Source organism: Bos indicus x Bos taurus, chromosome 13, assembly GCF_003369695.1.
Source record: "Bos indicus x Bos taurus breed Angus x Brahman F1 hybrid chromosome 13, Bos_hybrid_MaternalHap_v2.0, whole genome shotgun sequence".
Classification (NCBI taxonomy): domain Eukaryota; kingdom Metazoa; phylum Chordata; class Mammalia; order Artiodactyla; family Bovidae; genus Bos; species Bos indicus x Bos taurus.
The window spans coordinates 16,395,418-16,417,326 of NC_040088.1; the positions used below are offsets into that span (position 1 = coordinate 16,395,418).

At 44.7% G+C, this 21,909-nt stretch overlaps 1 non-coding gene across 1 annotated transcript; it reads right to left on the bottom strand.

Moving 5' to 3' along the window:
• Positions 1-15,711: 15,711 nt before the first annotated feature.
• On the bottom strand, positions 15,712-15,818 carry LOC113903773. The gene has a single exon (XR_003514310.1). It is a non-coding gene; the product is annotated as a U6 spliceosomal RNA (small nuclear RNA).
• Between the last annotated feature and the right edge of the window lie 6,091 nt (positions 15,819-21,909).

Here is a 21,909-nt window from a genome sequence, read left to right on the forward strand (position 1 = left end):
ATTTAAAGAAGCTGCACTCTCCCGCTCCTCCAGGCCTTTGAACCTGCTGTTTTCCTATGCCTGCCCAGCAAACTCCTACACATCCTTCAAAGCCCAGCTCCAATGTCACCTCCTGCTGGAAGTCTTCCCTGACCATGCTCTTCCCCCAGGTAAGGTTTGGTGATTTCTCTGGGCACTGACTCAGAGTCTCCTGTTCCTGACCCAACATAGAGCTGGCCACATACGTGCCTTTTGGTAACTGCCTCTTTTCTAGTCTGCCTCCAGGAGAACTGGAACTGGTTTGCTCATCACTGAATCCCAAATGCCCAGCATAGGGTTTGGAATACAGTAGGTGGTCGAACAACTGTTTGGTAAATGAATGAATGAAGACATCAAGCCACTCCTGGATTTATCATGTAAGTATGTAGCTCAAGGGTCAGGATCGGCAGTGGATCCAACTGCTCATTGTGGGGTTTTCTGGTTTGGGGTTTCATTTCATGTTGGTTTGTTCTTTTCTAAGGAAGTGATTTCAGTCCCAAGGGGCCCTGTCTTAACTCTCTCATGACTGGGAAATTGTGGGCCTTGGCATCATGGGAGCATTTGGCAGGTCCTGGGGGAGCTACTGATGCCCTTCCCTTTGGGGATTTCACATACACACTGCCCCCCCACACCCCTGCCCCCTGCCCCACCCAGGTTCTTCCTGCCTCCTTGGGGAGGCCCTGGGCTGTGTAGAGAGCTGGGCTCAAGAGTCCGACACATGTCTACTTTGCTGGCTCACTGACCTTGGGTAAGTCACATCCACACTCACTGCCTCAGTCTCCCCAGTGGATAAATGGGCATCTTAGAAGTCTGTGTGGGCCTTCGGGGTCTCCTCTCCCTGTCCCATGGCCCTGGGGAAAACGAAGGGCCAAGACATGTCTAGGGAGACAACAGGAGTCTGTTTTCAGAAGAGGAAGCCAGAGCTCAAGGCAGGGCTGGGAGCCTCAAACTCTTGGGGCTGAACGTCCTGCCAACCACAGCCTCAGCCTCGGGGAGGGCGGCCTTGCCACCAGGCCCCCAGCAGGGCTGGGCAAGCTGAGCTGGCAGAGAGGGAGGAGGCTTGTTTTTCAGTGCCTGGACTTCCCTGGGGGAGGCTCCTCCTTAGCCTCAGGGCTCAGCCCAGTCCCTGGCACAGCCAAGCCTCAGCTGGGGCGGGAGTTACCAGGGGGCGACCCTGGCCTGGCCAGGCTCAACTTTGGCATTTCCTGCTTTTCAGCCTCGACGTATCTTCCCTGGAGGCCACCCTCAGGAGCCTGGTTCTCTTAGGCCAGAGACTAGTAGCTGTGAGGGCCAAGGGGTCTGCCTGTAGCAGTGACCGTAGGGCTTGACCAGGGTGAGATCTCTGGAAAAGTATAGCATGTTGGTGAAGAGCCTTTTGGCCGCTTTTGCAAATCCTAGCTCTGCCTTCTAACTTTGCTGGGCCTCAGTTTACCCATCTTTAAAATGGGACTAAGAATAGTGTCCATATCTTGGAGTTGCTAAGAAGCTTGGATAAGTGAGGGTATACTCACTTGGCACACAGCCAAGGCTCTATAATAAGTTTGTACTTAGGTTCAGAGACCTGTGGGAGACCCAAAGTCCAGACCCTTTCTTGAAAGTCTAGTTCATGGGGGCCTGAGCAATGCCAAAGAGATGAGCAGCAGGACAGACAGGGAGAGTGTCCCAGGAGGGAGAGAAGAGAACAGAGGGAGACTCCCGGGCAAGGCAGAACATGGAGAAGGTGGAGGACTGGGGGGATGGAGCGCTTTACTGTAGGTTAAGAGACCCTGAGGGTGTGTGCATGTTGTAGGGGTAGGTGGGGGTGAGGGCGATGACCTGGACTGGGGTCAGGAGCGCCGGGGAGCCAGTTCTACCCTGTGTTGCTTGGTGACATAGGAAAGCCATTGCCCAGTTGTAAGTTCTGGATTTCTTGGAGGCTGGGAGCTAGAACCATCTGGTCTTGAGAATTGCTTCCAGTGCAACTGATGGGTTGAGGCTAAATCTCAGAAACCCAACTCAAGGTGCGCGCGCCGGGTCGGGCTCGGGCCCTGGGGACCCTTGGCGTTCCTGGGCCGGGGGCGGGCCGGGGGCGCGGGGCGCGGGGGCTGGACGCCGGGCCGGTGGAACGGACGGCGGGCTGAAAATATTAAAGAAAAAAAAAAAAGAAACCCAACTCAAAAGCCCGTTGGACTCTGAGTCAGTGGCAGGAAGACACAGTTCTAAGCCTCACCCTGATTATCTTCCTTCCCACGCAGAAAGGACCTTCTGCTCACTTTACGGATGAGGAAACAGACTCAGCAGCTGACTAACTTCTCACCTTTTAGCAGCAGGAATGGGTTCCAGAGCTCTTTCGCATCCACAGCCCACTTAAATAAAGTGTCTGTCTGTTACCCTGGGACTTTCCCACAGCGGTAAAGAATCCGCCTGCCAATACAGGAGATGCAGATTCGATCCCTGGGTCAGGAAGAACCCCTGGTGGAGGAAATGGTAACCCACTCCCGTATTCTTGTCTGGGAAATTCCATGAACAGAGGAACCTGGTGGGCTACAGTCCATGGGGTCACAAAAGAGTCAGACACGACTTAAGGACTAGACAACTACAGCAGCAGCAACTGTTACCATATCACGTGACGACAACTGAGTGGATGTTCACACACCAGAGAGGGTAGGGTTGGGATGTGTTAAGTGTTAGTCACTCAGTTGTGTCCAACTCTTTTGTGAAGCCATAGACTGTGGCCCGCCAGGCTCCTCTGTCCGTGGAATTTCCCAGGCAAGAATACTGGAGTGGGTTGCCGTTTCCTTCTCCGGGAGATCTTTCCAACTCAGGGATCAAATCCAGGTTTCCCACATTGCAGGCAGATTCTTTACCATCTGAACCACCAAGGAAGCCCATGATGTTAGATACAGGCCACCCTCAAGTATTTAGAACTCAGGCTGGACATTTCAGAAAGAAAGCACATACCATCGAGCGGGGCTGGACCTGAGGCACAAAAAGAGACAGGTGGGAGATGAGGCCCGTGTATTTAGGAGCCAAGTAAAGAAAGAAAACAATCAGGGGAGGAGGGATGGATATTCCAGATACAGACACTGATTTTTTTTTTTTTTTGACAGCATAGTGTCCCACGTGGGATCTTAGTTCCCCGACCAAGGATTGAACAGTGGAAGCACATAACCCTAACCACTGGACCACCAGGGAAGTCCCAGATGCCAATTTTCTATGAAGATATCATCACCAATTCAAGTGCATGCCGTCGGAGTCAAGTGCTTCTCTGGGAGAGACAGCAGGGGTTATTTATTCAATGACGATCAACTTGATGTTTCCACTTGAGGCAACTCAAACTTCCCAGGTCCCAAACCAAACTTTTGCTCTAGGCTACCGGTCCAGCTCCTCCCACAGCCATCCCATTGTAGACAGTAACAACTGCCTCCTTCCTTAGTCAAAATCCTTGTGATAATTTTCTTTTTCTTTTTAGCTGCCCCACATGGCATGCGAGATCCTAGATCCCCGACCAGGGATTGAACCCATGTCCTCTGCAGTGGAAATGCAGAGTCTTAACCATGGGACTGCCAGGGAAGTCCCACCTGGAATCCTCTCTGATGCTTGTCTCTCAATCTGTTAGCAAATCTTATTGGCACTACTTCAAGATACATCCAAATAAGGACTTTTCCGGTTCTTCAGTGGTTAGTACTCTGTGCTTCCATTGCAGGGAAACAGGTTCAATCCCTGGTTGGGGGAACTTTGACCCTGCAAGCTGCATGGCACAGCCAAAAATAAAAAGAGATATATCCACAGGTATTACCACCTGCCCAACTGCCAACGTCATCGCTCACCTGGATGACTGAGGCAGTCCTCTCATGCAGCCGCTCCTCCCACACACAGAATCCAGAACACCCTGTTAAAACCTAAGTCAAATCACTTGTCTGCTCAAATACCTTCATTGTCTCTCATCTCATCCAGAGTAAAAGACAATGTCTTTGGAATGTTCTAGAAGGTCCTCCTTGCTGGCTCTTTACAATAGCCCTGGGAGGTGAGCAAGGGAGGAGAAATAGCTTTCACTTTACAGAAGGGAAACAGAGGGCTGAAGGATGGCGATGCTGCTTGGGCCACCCGTCGCAGGGCTGTGTCCGCCAGTCTGTCCTGGATGCCTGAGAAGGCAGCTGCTGGTGTCTAATCTCGTGAGCACTCATCCCACACACTCCATGGAGTGCTGGCCCCCTGCCCATCCTCCAGAGACAAGCCAGATGCCAAAATAGACTTGTGGACACTTTGCCCTTGGCTGGGAGAGGCCCCTGGATTCCACCCCTTTTTAGGCCAGCTCGGAGCAGTGCATGGTCCACCCTCGGCTTCTGAGTAGCCATCAGAGGAATGTAAATCTCCTGGAGCCTGGAGTGGGTCAGTTCTGGGGAAACCAGCTGTACCCCAGCTGGGACTATCAGTTGCCGAATGACCTTGGGCAAGTCAGTTTTCTGTTCTCACTTGTGCTCCTTCTGCTCTTATGAAGTTCCAGCATTTAAGCATTCTACTTAAGAACAAGCTGATGCAATGTGGGCTGCATCCTATGAGACCAACAAATAACCAGCAGCCAGAAAATATCAGATGTCAGCTCCCCGCTGGCCTGAGCAAAAGTCTAAAATGGACTGTCATAGGGTTCTGTCCCAGCTCCATCCTGTTTGACTGTCTATCCATCATTTTAAGGTGGACAGATAGCCCTTTCCAGGGTATCTGGGAAGGGGGAGGGGCAACAGGACGCTGGGTATCAGAACCAGGGAGTCCAAAGACTTTGATCAACAGGAACAATGGGCTGACTATACGAAGATGAAATATAATAAGAGTGAATATCAACTCCTGTACTTGAACCCAAATGCCAACAAATGCATTTGGGATGAAGACAAAATTGCGATGAAGTTGATTTAAGTCAGTAGTTCTCTAGCGGGGCATTTAACATACTCACAGGGTCATTTTGGGCTGTCACACACAACTGGGGGCCCTAGTGACATTTAGGGACAAGGACCAGGGATTCTGGGCATCTCACTATGCATGAAACAGGCTCAGCCTGTTGGAAATTGCCCTGCATCCTTCACAAATTTCAAACGCCCATCTGGTGAAAACTCAAGACAAATATAGATAGATCAAGCTTTAGTGCATTACAATACTGAAAGCTTTTCATGAGCTGTCACACGAAAAACTCAATGACTTAGGAGAAGGTTGTTATTGACAGGAAAGCATAAATGGAATAAAGACATTAATTTAATTATTGAATAATTTTCTCTTTCTGCAGTCTGTCTGGTCAATGTATTAGACCATCACTGATTACATATTGAGAGGAAAAGGTTCCAAGGCATGGATGATGTTACTGCAAAAAAAAGTGAAACCAACTGTAAATATTTAATAGAAGAGATATGTAACTCATAATCCATTATGTACACATAATCCTTTTTTTTTTTTACAAGTTTAGAGCCAAATATTAATAAATTAGAGATGGATGAAATCTGAATTTATTTAAGGATGGTTGCTTTGAATTTATGTTGTGAAAATTTAACATTAAGATGATTTACTCGGAGGTAACCTATCATTTTTCAGTCTTACTCAGAAATTGTCTTCATGGAAGCACCACGAGGTTTCTTGACAGCATTGATTGGAAAACTTCCTTTTGTGATCCACCTGCTAATCCCTAATGAGGGATGCTGTAGCAAAGGACTTTTTTCTTTTAAAGTCCTGAAGGCAGAATGCACCTGTCTGTTGAGGAATGGGATTCTAAAGAAGGTTTTCCGTGTGGCCACACCATTCCCCTGTCCTGTGCCAGCAGTCAGTTCAGTTCAGTCGCTCAGTCGTGTCTGACTCTTCGTGACCCATGGACTGCAGCACGCCAGGCCTCCCTGTCCATCACCAACTCCCGGAATTTACTCAAACTCATGTCCATTGAGTCGGTGATACCATCCAACCATCTCATCTTCTGTCGTCCCCTTCTCCTCCCGCCCTCAATCTTTCCCAGCATCAGGGTCTTTTCAAATGAGTCAGTTCTTCACATCAGGTGGCCATAAAACGGAAATTATTTATCACTACACTTGGCTTCCCTTGTGGCTCAGACGGTAAAGAATCTGCCTGTGGAAAAAAAAAAAAAAAGAATCTGCCTGTAACATAGGAGACTCAGGTTCAATCCCTGGGTTGGAAAGATCCCCTGGAGAAGGGAATGGCAACACACTTCAGTATTCTTGCCTAGAGAATTCCATGGACAGAGGATCCTGGCAGGCTATAGTCCGCGGTGTCGCAGAGTCGGACACGACTGAGTGACTAACACTTTCACACTCAAATGCTCACCTTCCTTTCCTCTACCTGTCTTGGCATGTTCTCCTTACTCCAGTGAAGGTTATGTCTCTTTCTCTTATCTTACACAAATGAGGTGGGTCTGTTGTGTCTTGCTCTAACAACTGTTTTGATTTTAATTTTCACCTGTGCCTCCTGCCCTGTCATTTTCCTGCACTGCTTATGTATCATGGCGTCTGATCTGTAATGTCCTTGGAATCCAAACTTATTCATTACGAGTAGATATGGGTTATTATGTCTTTTGGGGTGGTTGTTCCCAAGAACATATGGAGTTACACATAATTTTATTGTAAATGACTTCCCTTTTATACCTCCTTTATATTACAGACTAGGCATTCTATTGACATATACATGTTTCTGTAGATTATCCTTCATGAATTTCATTTTGGAAAACAAAATGCAAGGAAGCATAAGATATTTGCTATGAAAAAGGGGCTTTGGCAATTACAGTTTTGTGTTTATAGCCGACTAGAATTGTTACAAGTTTTCACTGATAAACATGTGTAAGAATGTTGCTAATGGCACATTCCTGATAATCCCAAACTAGAAACAATGGAATATCTATCAGAGCTGGATGGATACATAAACTGAGGTGAGCCACACAATGGAATCCTCCCGAGCAAAAACAACAAGCTCTTTACAAGAATAGGCAACAATGCAGATGAATCTTAACTAAAAACTGGATGAGAGAAGCCAGAGACAACAGGGATTGTCCTGAGCAAAGGCTATTTCTATAAAGTCCTCAAACCAGCCCTATCTGATGCTATTAGAAGTCGGTATACCATACATATTAGTATGGATTAATCTATGCTATTAAAAGTCAGGATAATGGTTACCTCTGGGGAGTCAGTGATTGGTTGGAAGCACAGGGAGGACGATGGTCGTGTCCTGTGTTATCATCTGTCGTGTTCAGTTTGTGAAAATTCATCAAGCCTTTATGTCCATTTTCTGTGTATATGCTTGTATTAAGAATTTTCCAGAGAAAGAGAACCAACAGGATATATAAATACATGTATCAGTTCAGTTCAGTTCAGTCGCTCAGTCGTGTCTGAATCTTTGCGACTCCATGAATCGCAGCACACCAGGCCTCCCTGTCCGTCACCAACTCCTGGAGTTCACTCAGACTCACGTCCATCGAGTCAGTGATGCCATCCAGCCATCTCATCCTCTGTCGTCCCCTTCTCCTCCTTCCCCCAATCCCTCCCAGCATCAGAGTCTTTTCCAATGAGTCAACTCTTCACATGAGGTGGCCAAGGTACTGGAGTTTCAGCTTTAGCATCATTCCTTCCAAAGAAATTCAGGGCTGATTCCCTTCAGAATGGACTGGTTGGATCTCCTTGCAATCCAAGGGACTCTCAAGCGTCTTCTCCAACACCACAGTTCAAAAGCATCAATTCTTTGGCGTTCAGCCTTCTTCACAGTCCAACTCTCACATCCATACATGACCACAGGAAAAACCATAGGCTTGACTACACGGACCTTTGTTGGCAAAGTGATGTCTCTGCTTTTGAATATGCTATCTAGGTTGGTTGTAACTTTCCTTCCAAGGAGTAAGCATCTTTTAATTTCATGGCTGCAGTCACCATCTGCAGTGATTTTGGAGCCCCAAAAAATAAAGTCTGACACTGTTTTCACTGTTTCCCCATCTATTTCCCATGACGTGATGGAACCGGATGCCATGATCTTCATTTTCTGAATGTTGAGCTTTAAGCCAACTTTTTCACTCCCCACTTTCACTTTCATCAAGAGGCTTTTTAGTTCCTCTTCACTTTCTGCCATAAGGGTGGTGTCATCTGCATATCCGAGGTTATTGATATTTCTCCTGGCAATCTTGATTCCAGCTTGTGTTTCTTCCAGTCCAGCGTTTCTCATGATGTACTCTGCATATAAGTTAAATAAGCAGGGTGACAATATACAGCCTTGACGTACTCCTTTTCCTATTTGGAACCAGTCTGTTGTTCCATGTCCAGTTCTGACTGTTGCTTCCTGACCTGTATACAGATTTCTCAAGAACAGGTCAGGTGGTCTGGTATTCCCATCTCTTTCAGAATTTTCCACAGTTTCTTGTGATCCACACAGTCAAAGGCTTTGGCAGAGTCAATAAAGCAGAAATAGATGTATTTCTGGAACTCTCTTGCTTTTTCCATGATCCAGTGGATGTTGGCCATTTGATCTCTGGTTCCTCTACCTTTTCTAAAACCAATATATATATATACACACATTTATATGTATGTATGTTTGTATGCATATAATTTGGGGTAGTATTTTAAGGAATTGATTCATATAGTTGTGGAGGCTGGCAAGTCCTTTGTCTGCAGGGGAGGCTGGCAGACTGCAGACCCAGAGAAGAACCGATGTTGCAATTCATGTCCAAAGGCCATCTGCTGGTAGAATTATAATTCTCTCTTTCTTGGGGAAGGTCAGTTGTTTTCTATTAAAGGCTTCAACTGATTAAACAAAACTGACGGGGAAGCCTGGTGGGCTGCCATCTATGGGGTCGCACAGAGTCGGACACAACTGAAGTGAATTAGCAGCAGTAGCAGCAGCACCCACGTTATGGAGAATAATCTGCTTTGTCCAAGGTCTATTGATTTAACTGTTAATCTCATCTAAAAAATATCCTCACAGAAACATCTGGAATGTTTGGTTAAATACTTAGATACTGTGGGTCAGCCAGGTTGACACATAACAATGCTTTATGTCAATAAAAAGCTATTAAGGGAGGAGTGTCTCTGGACTGACAGGGTTGAGAGCCACCAATTTAGCTGAAGTTCATAAGGAAATCCACAGTAAGTTACAATCACCGGAGAACCAGTTCTACATTAAACTGCATGCATGGGAGTATTGTACCTAGATCAAGGGAGTTGATTCATTCAGTTTCTCTCTTTCTCGCTCTCTCTGCTGATTAGTCATCACTTGGAGAGTTTTGGTCATTCCTAGAGGCTACACTTTCATAGTGACCCAGGTTGTCATTGGAATGTTGTAGCCAAGAGAGTAGCTGAAGGAAAATGATTGGCATGTAAAAGGGACATGATTCATGCAACAAAATGAGTCTTAAAAAAATGGGTGAGTCCTTATCTTGATAAAGGGCATCTATGAAAAACTCACAGCCAACCTCCTACTTACTGGCAGAAGACTAGATGTTTTCCCTCTAAGACCAGGAACAAGAAAATCATCTCTCCTTCCTATTTCTACTCAAGATTGTACTGGAGATGCCAACCAGAGCAATCAGTTAAGAAAATAAAATAAAAGACATCAGACTGGAAAGAAGTAAACTATATCTATTTGTAGAAGACCTAATTTTATATAGAGAAAATCCTAAAGGAACTAACTAACTAGAAAATTATTAGAACTAATGAGGCTAGCAAGGTTGCAGTATACAAGATCATTACAAAAAGACCTATTATATTTTTATACCCTAGCAATGAACATATGAAATGAAATTAGGAAAACAATTACAAGAGTATCAAAAGAATTAAATATTTAGGAGTACATTTAACAGAAGATGTACAAGACTTGTATACTGAAAACTACAAAACATTGTTGAAAGAAGTGAAAGAAGATCTAAATAAATGGAGAGATATCCCATGTTTATGGACCAGAACACTTAATATTGTTAAAACGGCAATACCCTCCAAATTGATCCACAGATTCAGTGCAATCTCTATCAAAATTCCAGCTGGCCTTTTTTTATTTAGCAGAGGATGATAAGATGATCCTGAATTTCATATGAAATTGCAAGGTACACCAAATACTGAAAACAGTCTTGAGAAAGAAGAACTAAGTTGGAGGATTCACACTTGCCAATTTCAAAACTAACTACAAATCTACAGTAATCAAGACAATGTTTTCTGGCATTAAGAACATAGAGATAGATCAAGAGAAGAGAACTGAACGTCCAGAAATAAGCTCTTACATTTATGGTCAATTGATTTTCAACAAGGATGCCAAGACTATTCAGTGGGGGAAAGAAATCCTTCAAAAAATGATGCTGGACAACTGGATATCCACATGCAGACCATACATAAAAATTAACTCAATGGATCATATATCTAAACATAAGAGTTAAAACTATAAAGCTGTTAGGAGAAAATACTGGCATAAACGTTCATGACCTTGAGTTAGGCAAAGCCTTTTTAGATATAACACCAAAATTACAAATGGCAAAAAAAAAAAGGATAAATAAGGCCTCATCACAATTAAAAATTTTGTGCTGCAGGGACTTCCCTGGTGGCGCAGTAGATAAGAATCTGCCTGCCAACGCAGAGAACAAGAGTAGGATCCCAGTCTGGGAATATTCCACATGCCTCGGAGTGACTAAGCCTGTGCACCACAAGTACTGCATGCCCTGGAGCCTGTGCTCTGCAACGAGAGAGGCCACTATGATGAGAAGCCTGAGCACCACAATGAAGAGGAGCCCAGCTCGCCACAACTAGAGAAAGCCCATACAAAGCAAGACACAGTACAGCCCAAAACATAAGAATAAGTAAACAAAACCAAACTTTTGTGCTGCAGTTTCATCAAAAAGACAACCCAATAATGGGAGAACATATTTGCAAATCATATGTAGTATAAGGGATTCGTATCTAGAATATATAAATAACCTTAACAACTATATAAATAATGAAAAGTTTTTAAATGGGCTAAGGATCTGAATGGGTTTCCCAGGTGGTGCTAGTGGTAAAGAACCCACCTGCCAACACAGGAGGATCTGAATAGACATTTCTCCAAAGAAGATATACAGGTGACCAATAAGCACATAAGAAGACATTTGGCATCATTAGTCACTGCTGCTGCTGCTGCTGCTAAGTCGCTTCAGTCATGTCTGACTCTGTGCTAGGGAAATGTAAATCAAAACCATGATAGCCACTAGAGTGTTTATAATAAACAAAGAGACAACGTTAAGTGCTGGGGAGAATGTGGAGAAAACAGAAATTCAGACGTTGCTAATGGGGATGTAAAATAGTGCTACAACTTTGGCAGTCTCTCAAAAAACTATACAAGAGTTACTGTGTAATTCAGCAATTGCACTTCTAAGTCTATACCCAAGAAAAATTAAAACATGTGCTCAGTCACTCAGTCATGTCTGATTCTTGTGACCCTTTGGACTGTAGCCCATCAGGCTTCTCTGTCCATGGGGTTCTCCAGGCAAGAATACTGGAGTGGGTTTCCATTTCCTCTTCCAGGAAATTAAAACATACATCCACACAAAAACATGCACACAAATGTTCACAGCTGCATTCTTCACAATAACTTAAAACTAGAAACAACCCCACTGTCCATCAACTGATAAATGGCATCTCCACTAATGGAATATGACCGGGCAATAAAAAGCAACAGAATTTTGATGCTATATATGCTACAACATGGACAAACTTTGAAATTATAATGCTAAGTCAAAGAGCCCAGTGAAAAAGATCACATATTGTATGATCCTATTTGTAGGACATGTCCAAAATGGGCAAATCCATAGAGACAAAAAGTAGATAAGTGGTTGCCTGGGATGAGAAGGAGGGTAAAGAATAACTGCCAATGGGTATGGAGCTTCTTTTGGGGGGGAATGTTCTACTATTAGATTGTGATGTTGGATGCACTACTCTGAATATATTAAAAGCCATGAAACTGTGCACTTTAAATGAATGAGTTTTATTGTATATTAATTATATCTCAATGAAACTATTTAAACCAAAAATGGGTCCTTGATTCCATGATTAGAAATTTATGCTAAGGCAATCACTGCCAACAGACTGAAAAGAGTAGTTTGCATGATTCAGAGTTCAGTTGCAAGAAACAGAAACCACATTTTCTATTCCTAGTGAAGACTTAATAAGGGAAGTTGGGTTCTTTCAAAATTATTGAAAGACCTAGAGAGTGGGATGTGCTTCCAGGAGTGACTCTCATAAATCACCACTGTACTGCTGACCTGTGGGAGCTGCTGCCTCTACCACTTCCTGGAAGTGTTGTCGTAACTGTTGTCTTCAGAAATTTGTCGCTGTGGGGAATTTCCTGGCCGTCTAGTGGTTAAGACTCTGTACTTCCACTGCATGGGGCACAGGTTCAATCTCTGGTCGGGGAACTAAGATCCCACAAGCCATGTGGCATGGCCAAAACTTTTTTAATGGAAAAAAAACTGTCACTTCAGTTTTAATTTAGGGATCAGATGTGCTGATGCCCCCTCACCACCTCTTGACACCATGAGCTGGTGGCAACACTAAGACCACAGCTGTAGAAAATCTTAACGCCTTCACCACCAGCAGTAAACAGCCAAAGCAGGAAGATAACCTAGACATTGTTCTGCCTTTAGAATCTCACACAGTTCAGTTCAGTCGCTCAGTCGCATCTGACTCTTTGCAACCCCATGGATTGTAGCACACCAGGCCACCCTGTCCATTGCCAACTCGTGGAGTTTACTCAGACTCATGTCCATTGAGTCGGTGATGCCATCCAGCCATCACATCCTCTGTCATCCCCTTCTCCTCCCGCCTTCAATCTTTCCCAGCATCAGGGTCTTTTCCAGTGAGTCAGCTCTTTGCATCAGGTGGCCATAGTATTGGAGTTTCGGCTTCAACATCAGTCCTTCCAATGAATATTCAGGACTGATTTCCTTTAGGATGGACTGGTTAGATCTCCTTGCAGTCCAAGGTACTCTCAAGAGTCTTCTCCAACACCACAGTTCAAAAGCATTAATTCTTCGGTGCTCAGCTTTCTTTATAGTCCAACTCTCACATCCATATATGACAACTGAAAAAACCATAGCTTTAACTAGATGGACCTTTGTTGGCAAAGTAATTAATGTCTCTGCTTTTTAATATGCTGTCTGATTGGTCATAACTTTTCTTCCAAGGAGCAAGCATATTTTAATTTCATGGCTGCAGTCACCATCTACAGTGATTTTGGAGCCTCACACATGTGCATCCAATGGATATGAACAAATAGGTCTCCAAACTTTAGCTGCAAGGGAGTCTAGGAAGGAACATCAAAAGAAGTTGAAATGAATGTCTAAATGAATTATAATAAATGTCTGCAGTGATGACCACTGTTTGCAATAGTGAAAACATGGAGAAAAAACTAAATGTGCAACAATAGGGGTTTGATAAAGTAGGCTTCATCTATTTTATGAAATTCTGTTGTAGAAATACTTCTTGTGACCTGAAACATGTCAGACATACAGTGAAAAAAGGCAGGTGTCAGAGTAGTACTTATCAGCACCTGTCACGACTTTAGGAACCACATATGTTTTGTCCTCCTGTGTATCCCACTGGCTGGCACATGTTGGCACAAAGTAGGTACTCAATAAACATTTGTTGGACCATGAAAAGTAATTCCATTTTTAGAAGTTAAATCCAAAATAAGAAGTTAAATGCACACTTATATACATTTATATACATGTAGGTAAAGAATCTGCTTAAAATACAGGAGACTCAGTTTCTATATCTGGTTCAGGAAGATCCCCTGTGAGGAGGGAAAGGCAACCCATTGCAGTAGTCTTGCCTGAGAAATTCCATGGACAGAACAGCCTGGTGGGCTATAGTTCATGCAGTCACAAAGAGTCAGACACGACTGAGTGACTGAGCACACACATATATACACATATACTTAAATATGGTATAACCAGCCTGAAAGAAATACAGCAAAATGTTAATAATTCTCTCCAGAGATAATATTTGAAATGACTTTTACTTTCCTCTTTTGGCTTTTCTGTATTTTATAAATTTTGGAGAGTGAACATGCATTAATATCAATTAAGGGGAAAAAAATCACAGATGTTCTGCTAAAGCCACAGAAAAGAAATATGCCTGCCTCATTTCTCTGTCTCCCACAGGGTCTGACACAGAGGTGGACCCAAATCTACATGTGGTGACCAAGTGACTGTACCTCTATTTTCTGCCTGAGTGGTTTCTGGATCTTTCTCAAGCAGCTGGAAGGTAGAATTGAGCTTTTAGGATAATCCTGACTCTAACATAGTATGCTTCTTCCAGCTAAAACTGGCAGAGTTCCAAAGCCATGTGCCCATCTCCCCAAGAGCCAGTCCTGAGTTTTGCAGAGGCTGTGTCAGAGTGAGGTCATGTTCAAGGGTCTTTAAGGGACTCAATCAATGACTCAGTCCTGCCCCTCTCATGCACCCGGCAGGTCCTGGAGCCATTAATGCTTTGGCTTGCCAAGTCAGCAAGCAGACCTGACATCCCTGCTACCAGCTGGGCTCAGCCAGGTAAGGTCTCAGGAACTAGAAGAGGGGTCTCTGTACTTCTCGAGGGCTGTCCCTCGATATTATGAGAAGTCCGTCAGTGGATGGTTTTCACCACTTTCACTTACACAGCTGTTGAGGTCTTAGTTCACATTAAGAGGAGCACAGGAAAGTGAATGTACTAGTGCCTCTGAACTGTATGGTTAAATATGGTTAGAATAGTATGTTTTATGTTATGTAACTTACATCACAATAAAGACAAAATTAGGGCTTCCCTGGTGGTCCGGTGGTTAAGAATCCTTCTTAACAATTGCAATGCAGGGGACACCGATTTGATCCCTGGTCCAGGAAGATCCCACATGCCGTGAAGCAATTAAGCCCATGCCCCACAACTACTAAGCCTATGTTCTAGAGCCTGTGCTCTGCAACAGGAGAGAACACCACAATGAGAAGCTCTCACACCACAACTGAAGAGTAGCCCCTGCTCGCCACAACTGGAGAAAGCCCTTGCGCAGCAACGAAGACCCAGTGCAGCCAAAAACACATAAATAAATAATTTTTTCATTAAAAAAAAAAAAAGAAGAAGTATAGGGACCTGAATGAGAAAAGTGAGAATCCAGTTAGCTCTGTGTATCCCAGAGTCACATTTGGACTAATCACGTAAATTATTTTAAAAAGTTGTTTTTCCAAACTTTCCCTAGTTTTTCCAACTAACAGCAACCTTCTGCCTCACACTTTTTGCCATGGTCAGGAAACCTGGTCATGACTGGCCTCCTTCCTCCTTAGGAAGTGAGGGCTGGAGGAGGTCCCAGAATGTTTGATAGTCAGCACCAGCCATCACTTCATTTATTTTTTTAGATTAATTTTTGTTGGAGTATAGTTGATTTACAATGTTATGTTAGTTTCTGCTGTATAGCAAAGGCTCCTCCGTTCATGGGATTTTCCAGGCAAGAGTACTGGAGTGGGGTGCCATTGCCTTCTCCAATCAGCTATAGAAATACATAAATCCTCTCTTTTTAAGACTCTTTTCCCATATAGGTCATTAGAGAGTACTGAGTAGGTTCCCTGTGCCACACAGTAGGTTCCTATTAGTTATCTATTTTATATATAATCATGTATGTATGCCAATCCCAGTCTCCCAGTTTATTACCCGCCCCCCACCCCACCATTCTCCATTGGTAACCATAAATTTGTTTCCTACATCTAAAAATATGGAACGCTTCACAAATTTGTGCTGCATCCTTGCTCAGGAGCCATGATAATCTCCTCTATATCATTTTAATTTTAATATATGTGCTGCTGAAGTGAGCACCATCTCTTCATTTATCATACCCATTAACCAGATGAAAAAACTGAAGCTCCCAAGGGGAAGGGACATGGTTAGGGTCACACATCTGAGAAGGAACTTGTAAGAAGGGGGCTCCCATATGCACCATTGTCTTTGGAGACTATGAAGGGCAGGACCAAAGAAGAGAAATGGAGAGAGAGATGTCACAGAAGGATGGGACCTCATCCTATTGGGAACAGCTTACCTCACAGGCCATGCAAGCACACCCAATGTCCCAGTCTCAGAATCAGCTCACCTACAGAGACAAGGTGGGAGAAAATGCTTCTCCTGGCCAACTGTGGGCAACACATTTTGACCTCAATTTGTTAATCTTTAAAATAAGGTCCAGAGATCATGACAATCACTTAGTTTAAGCTCTAAAATTCCATGGTTAATGATTAGATCATTATCTTTCCCCAACTCAGCCCTAATCACACCACTCCACTGTTTAAAAGCTTTCCCATGACTCCCTATGGGCTAAGCTGAGCCTGGAATTGAAGGCTGGCTGTGGTCTGGGGCCCACCATGTTTTCCAGCCTTAACATTCCCTCCAAACATCCCTAAACTCCACTCACACTATTTGACATTCCATTCCCATGAATTCTCCACAGTCTTTCTCACCCCTATGACTTTGCCCCTATATGCACCGATAGGTTCCTTTTGCAGCAAATGCTCTTCTTCATGGTATTTGCCGACAACCTCCTACTCATACTGCAAAACCCAGATTGTGTTACCTCTTTCATGAAGCCTGCCCTGATCTACCACATGGGGAGAGTCTCTCTCCCAGCTGGGTTCCGTCAGGCCCCAAGCTTTCCTCCACCGCAATCCTGAACACAGTATATGGGAAGTAATATTTACATAGTGAGTGTCTTGTAGCCTATTTCTCCCACTCACTTGAGAATTCTTTAATGGCAGGAACTGTGTCTTATTCATGATTCACCACATAGTAGGTACTCAATAAATATTCAATAAATAAATTATCCAATAGGTAATCTCTTAAAAAAAAAAAAACAAACCACAGCTTTATCTTGAATGCTTTATGGGTCTCAAAACAACATGAACCCTCTCTTGACCTCAGGATCCCTAATTATATAATGACAAGGCTAAACTGGTTTGTTTCTCAGGACATGACCTCTCTCTCCCCACAAGCTGTGAAGAATCAGCGTCCCCAGTGACGTTGTCCATCTCTTAAGAACTAAGGAGGAAATTGAGACAGAAGAGAGTTAAGTAATCTCCAAGTTTTTGCAGCAACCAATGTGTAGGGGCCAAATCTTTACCCCTTCCTTCATTGAGTTTCCTACAAGCCCACCATTCAGATGTAGCAAAGCCTTCTCAGGCACCCACATTGTGCCCAGGTCTCCACACCAGGGAAGAGCATGTCAGGCAGAGGGAATAGCCAGTGCAAAAACTCTTAGCTGGGAGCATGCCTGGTGAGCTAAAGGGGTGGTGGGGAGGCCAGCATGGTGAGACCCGAGTGAGCAGGAAGGGAACAGGGTGGGGGATGGAAAGCACAGGTCCACAAACAGAGTGAGCACTGAGCGAATGATGGCCACACATATGCTGACGTATCAGTAGCAGCCATCATCAGCACATGCGGCCCTGGAAGTAAGATGGGAAGGACAAGCACAAAGAATAGAAGACAAAGGCACGGAGGTGCAAACAGGGCCCCCCCACCTCCTCCCTAGCCTGGGCTTCCATCCTCTCCCACCCGGACTCTGACACCAGCCTCTTCTTTGAGCTCCCCACATGAGAACTGGCCCTTCGACAGGGGAAAGGTATTTTGCAAAAAGCATGGGTTTTAGAGCTGGGCAGACCTGGTCCTGGGCAAATGCATCAGTTTCGCCCTCCCCAGTAAAAGGCGGAGGGGAGCTGTGTGGCTCTGAAAGGCTTTAATAAAAGGTGGCTTTAATGGGAGGTGGCTGAGCTGGTGTTTGCTGCTCCCTGTGAACCTGGGAGGGAGGGCTGATGAAGGTCAAAGTCCTGCTGACCTCTGCCTCCTCAGGGCACCACAACAGATTCTCTGCCCAAACTCCGGCAATGCAGTCCCAGTGGGTCTGAGCTGCTGGTCTAGAACGATGCACCTTTTCTAGGCCTGCTGGATGGCAGCTGAGAAGGGGCGCCACGTGGAGGTGGTCCACTGTGTTCAGCTGGAGGGATGCATCAGAAGATGGAGCTGGGATCCACAGGGAAGGGGCAGACCAAGTGTGAAGCCACCCACCAGCCCCAGGGTCCACCCCAGCTCTGGAATGTCCACCCAGTGACCGTGGGTGCTCAGTGAACCTTGTTGCCCTCTCACAACCTCACTCTTCTCATCTGGCAATTGGGGGATGGAGCCATTCATCATGCAGACAGAGAATTATGGAAGAGAAGGACAACTTAGGGTCTTTGTAGGGCCAGATGGGGCTGCAAACAAACCAATGAAGAGCAAGTACATGCAGAAGGCTCCTCCCTACAGGGCCAGCACACAGTGGATGCACAAGATGCTAGCATCCCCCTCTCACCCACACCCCAGAGCTGACCTATGGGAACAGATGGCACTTGAAGCCCCTAAAAATAACGAGTCATTAAAACAGCCAAGGCTTGTGTGGCTCCCACTGTGCCCTATGCTGTCCCATGCAATAGCGCATTTATTCTCAAGTCTGGGAGACTGGAACTCTCACTCTCTCATTATTTGGGTGAGAAAATTGAGGTGAAGTTACATGTAACATGAAGTTACATGCATGACCTGTGTGCGGGCCTGTGCTTTCCATCCACCACTTTCGTTCCCTTCCTGCTCACTCCGCTCCCACTACGCTGGCCTCCCTGCCACCCCTTTAGCTCACCAGGCATGCTCCCAGCTAACAGCATGTGGCTGTTGTACCTGGAAGGCCTCCATCTCTCTGCCTCTGGGTTTCCGGAGAGGCCTGGGTACCACCCAGGGAGGATGAGGATCTGAGAAGAAGGCGGGTTGAGGCATCAGCCTCTTCCCTCTTCTTACCTCTCCATCCCCCAGCAAGGCCAAAAGCCCAACTGCCACTTGGGAAAGGACAGGGTTAATCTAATTTGAGCCTCCAGACCGTGTTCAAGGTGATTCATTTTATTCTTAAAAAAAAAAAAAACCGTCAACCTGTCAGGTCTTGTTTAGAAACCTGAACATTCTGAAAATATTGACAAAGAGAGGGGGCTGCACCCAGGAGAAGATTCTCAGCGAGAGGGGTGATGTTAATCCAATGTGACAGGGGTATTTTTTTTCTCAGGCCAGGAAAGCAGAGAGTGCAAATTGCTCTGCTGGGGGTCAGCCAGGCAGGGTGCAAGCTCAGGAAGCCATCTGTGGGGGGTGATGTGTGTGGGGGGGGTGTGCTGGGCTCCCCTCCCCCACCAGCTCCATTTCCCAGGAATGGTTTATCAGACAGCTCTATCTTATTAATAGTCATAGCGTGTTGAAACCAGTGAATCTGGAGCATCAGAAATTCATTGTTGGTCCAATCTTGTCATTTCTCCAGTGGACAAACTGAGGTCGGAGTAAAGGGGTGAAGCATTTATTCTACCGACTGTCAGCCAATCAATATGAGTTAGAACCCTCATTATGAAGCTGTTCTCCCACCAAGGTGACCAGGGATTTAGAAAGGCAGCTATGACTCCCTTTAGGACTTTGATTTGGATTCAAATCCTTGCTCTGTGGTTCAACGCAGGTTATTTAGGCTCTCTGAGCCTCGATTTCCCCAGTAAAATGAGGACAATAATCCCTAAATCCCTTAGAGTCGTTTGGAGAATTTAATAAGATAAATGTCCATTTCAGTCTTTGGTTATATGAATAGACACAGACTCAGGGGAGCTTAACAGTTTACAAGAAAAAAAAATCAATTGGAAGGACATGGGGATGGCTTACAGGTATTTACACAAAAGAAGTGAAAATATATGTCCACACAAAGAACTGTAGCTCTGTATTTATAGCAGCTCTATCCATAATCACCCAGAGCAACTCAAATGTCCTTCAACTGGTTAACGCAGAAATAAACTGTGATGTGTTCATTCAATGGAATACTTACTACTCAGCAACACAAAGGGAGGAACTGCGGGCACTTGCAACAATTGGATGAATCTCAAATGCACTGTGTTAAATGAGAGAAACCAGACTCAAAAGGGTATCTATTGTCTGATTTCACTTACATGACATCCAGAAAAGACAAAAAATAGGAACAGTAATCAGTTAGCGGCTGCCAGGCACAGAGGAAGTGGGGAGAGAATTGCCAGGAAAAGGGCAGGAGGGAAATTTGGAGGCTGTTGGAGACGCTCTAAGTCACAATTGTGATGTAGTAACAGGACAGTACATGATTGTCAGCTCATTGAACTGTGTACGCAAAAAGGCGAAATGGAATGCGCGTATAAATTGCAACTCAATAAATCTGACTTTTAAAAGTCAAACAAAAGCTAAAAAGCCGAGCTTCAGAAAAGACAAAACGTGAAGTAGTTTTAGGAACGAACCAGCGAATTTTACCATCATTTAGAACTTGTATCAGAGTTGGAAGATGCCAAGTCCCAGAAGAACTTCTGATTGGCTGAGTTTGGGTCCCAGGCCTGCACTTAACTAGAGTTGGGCCGGGCCATTTAATTGACAGCCCCATCAAGCCCACAGAAAAGGGCAGTTTTCCCAGAAGCAAACAAGCTGTATCTACCAAGAGGGCTCCAACTGCAGAGGCCTATAGCCTAGGGGTTTATTATCCTAGACACTGAGCTCTGTCTTTGTAGGAACGTGGCCAAAGCTTCCATCTTCTGTGACGATGGGACGTGGTGCTGGCAGACTACCCTCAGATATGAAAGTTGGGTTTCAGACTGACTGGGTCAAGCTGAGGGCTGCTTCAGACCTACAAGCACTGGGTTCAGACAACCACTTGAGTGGCTCATCAAGCAGGCGGGAGAAACAAGTGGTTTGTTAAAGCCACACAAGTGTTCAATAAAGCCGGACAAGCTCAGCCTCTGCCCTAGAGAGTCATTTATTTCCATGAAAGAAAGTGTGTTTGATCAAATCGGGTGTGTCAGGCAGACACAACCAATGACTCAGTCTAAGTAGGGGAGAAGCAGGGTAATGCTACAGAATGCAGTGGTTCATCTCCCAGGCCTCTGCAGCCACAAATGGCCATGGTGGCTTAGCCAGGCTCCCACACCAAGGCTGAACTCCCCTGGCATGAAGTTCCAGCCATATGGATTCCAAGTATGCACTCTGGAGCACTTGCTCTGCCCCTTCTGAGCTAGGTGGCCTTGGGCAAGTCACTTTACCTCTCTGACCCTCCTTTTAACACAGGAAAGGATTTTTCAAGCACTTTCTTAGATTTCACTGGGATTATGTGCTCCAGAAACATTTAAAGACATAAACAGGATTGGGAAGTAAACAGAAACTCAGTGTACCCTTTTCAAAATTCCAAATTTCAGATGTGGGAACGTTTGCGTATTTCGTCTTTACTCATGTGCTATGGTCATGGGTTTCGTTTTGTAAGATTGTGCCAATATTGACAAAAGTTGTTGTTGTTTTTTAATGGACTGATAGTGGATTATTTTTTAGGCAAATTTCTTTTCTTTTTTCCCCCTCAGTCTGTATTTCTTTCTACCTATTAGAATTTCTTTTGCAGTATTTCCATTTTTATAAAAACTCAATTCTAAATGTAAACAGGTTATTCTTTTCGTCTTGAAAAGTTAAGCTTTAATTACCAAAGTGATACATAAAAATACTTCTCCACTTAAAAATTTTATCACCTTCCAGGGGATACTGAAATTACCTTTAATCACCACTTGGTGTTTAGTCACTAAGTCGTATTTGATTCTTTTGTGAATCAATTAGATTCACCAGGCTCTTCTTTCTGCACATGGGATTTTCCAGGCGAGAATAGCAGAGTGGATTGCCATTTCCTTATCCAGGAGATCTTCCTGACTCAGGGATCAAACCCTCATCTCCTGCACTGCAGGCAGATTCTTTGCCACTGAGCCACCTGGGAAGCCTTTAATCACCGCTACCGCCCCCTAATTATGGTCCTAATACTCCTCCCATCACCATCAGCAATTTGGAGAGAAATTTTCCAAACCTTCTTCTGTGTACTTCTGTT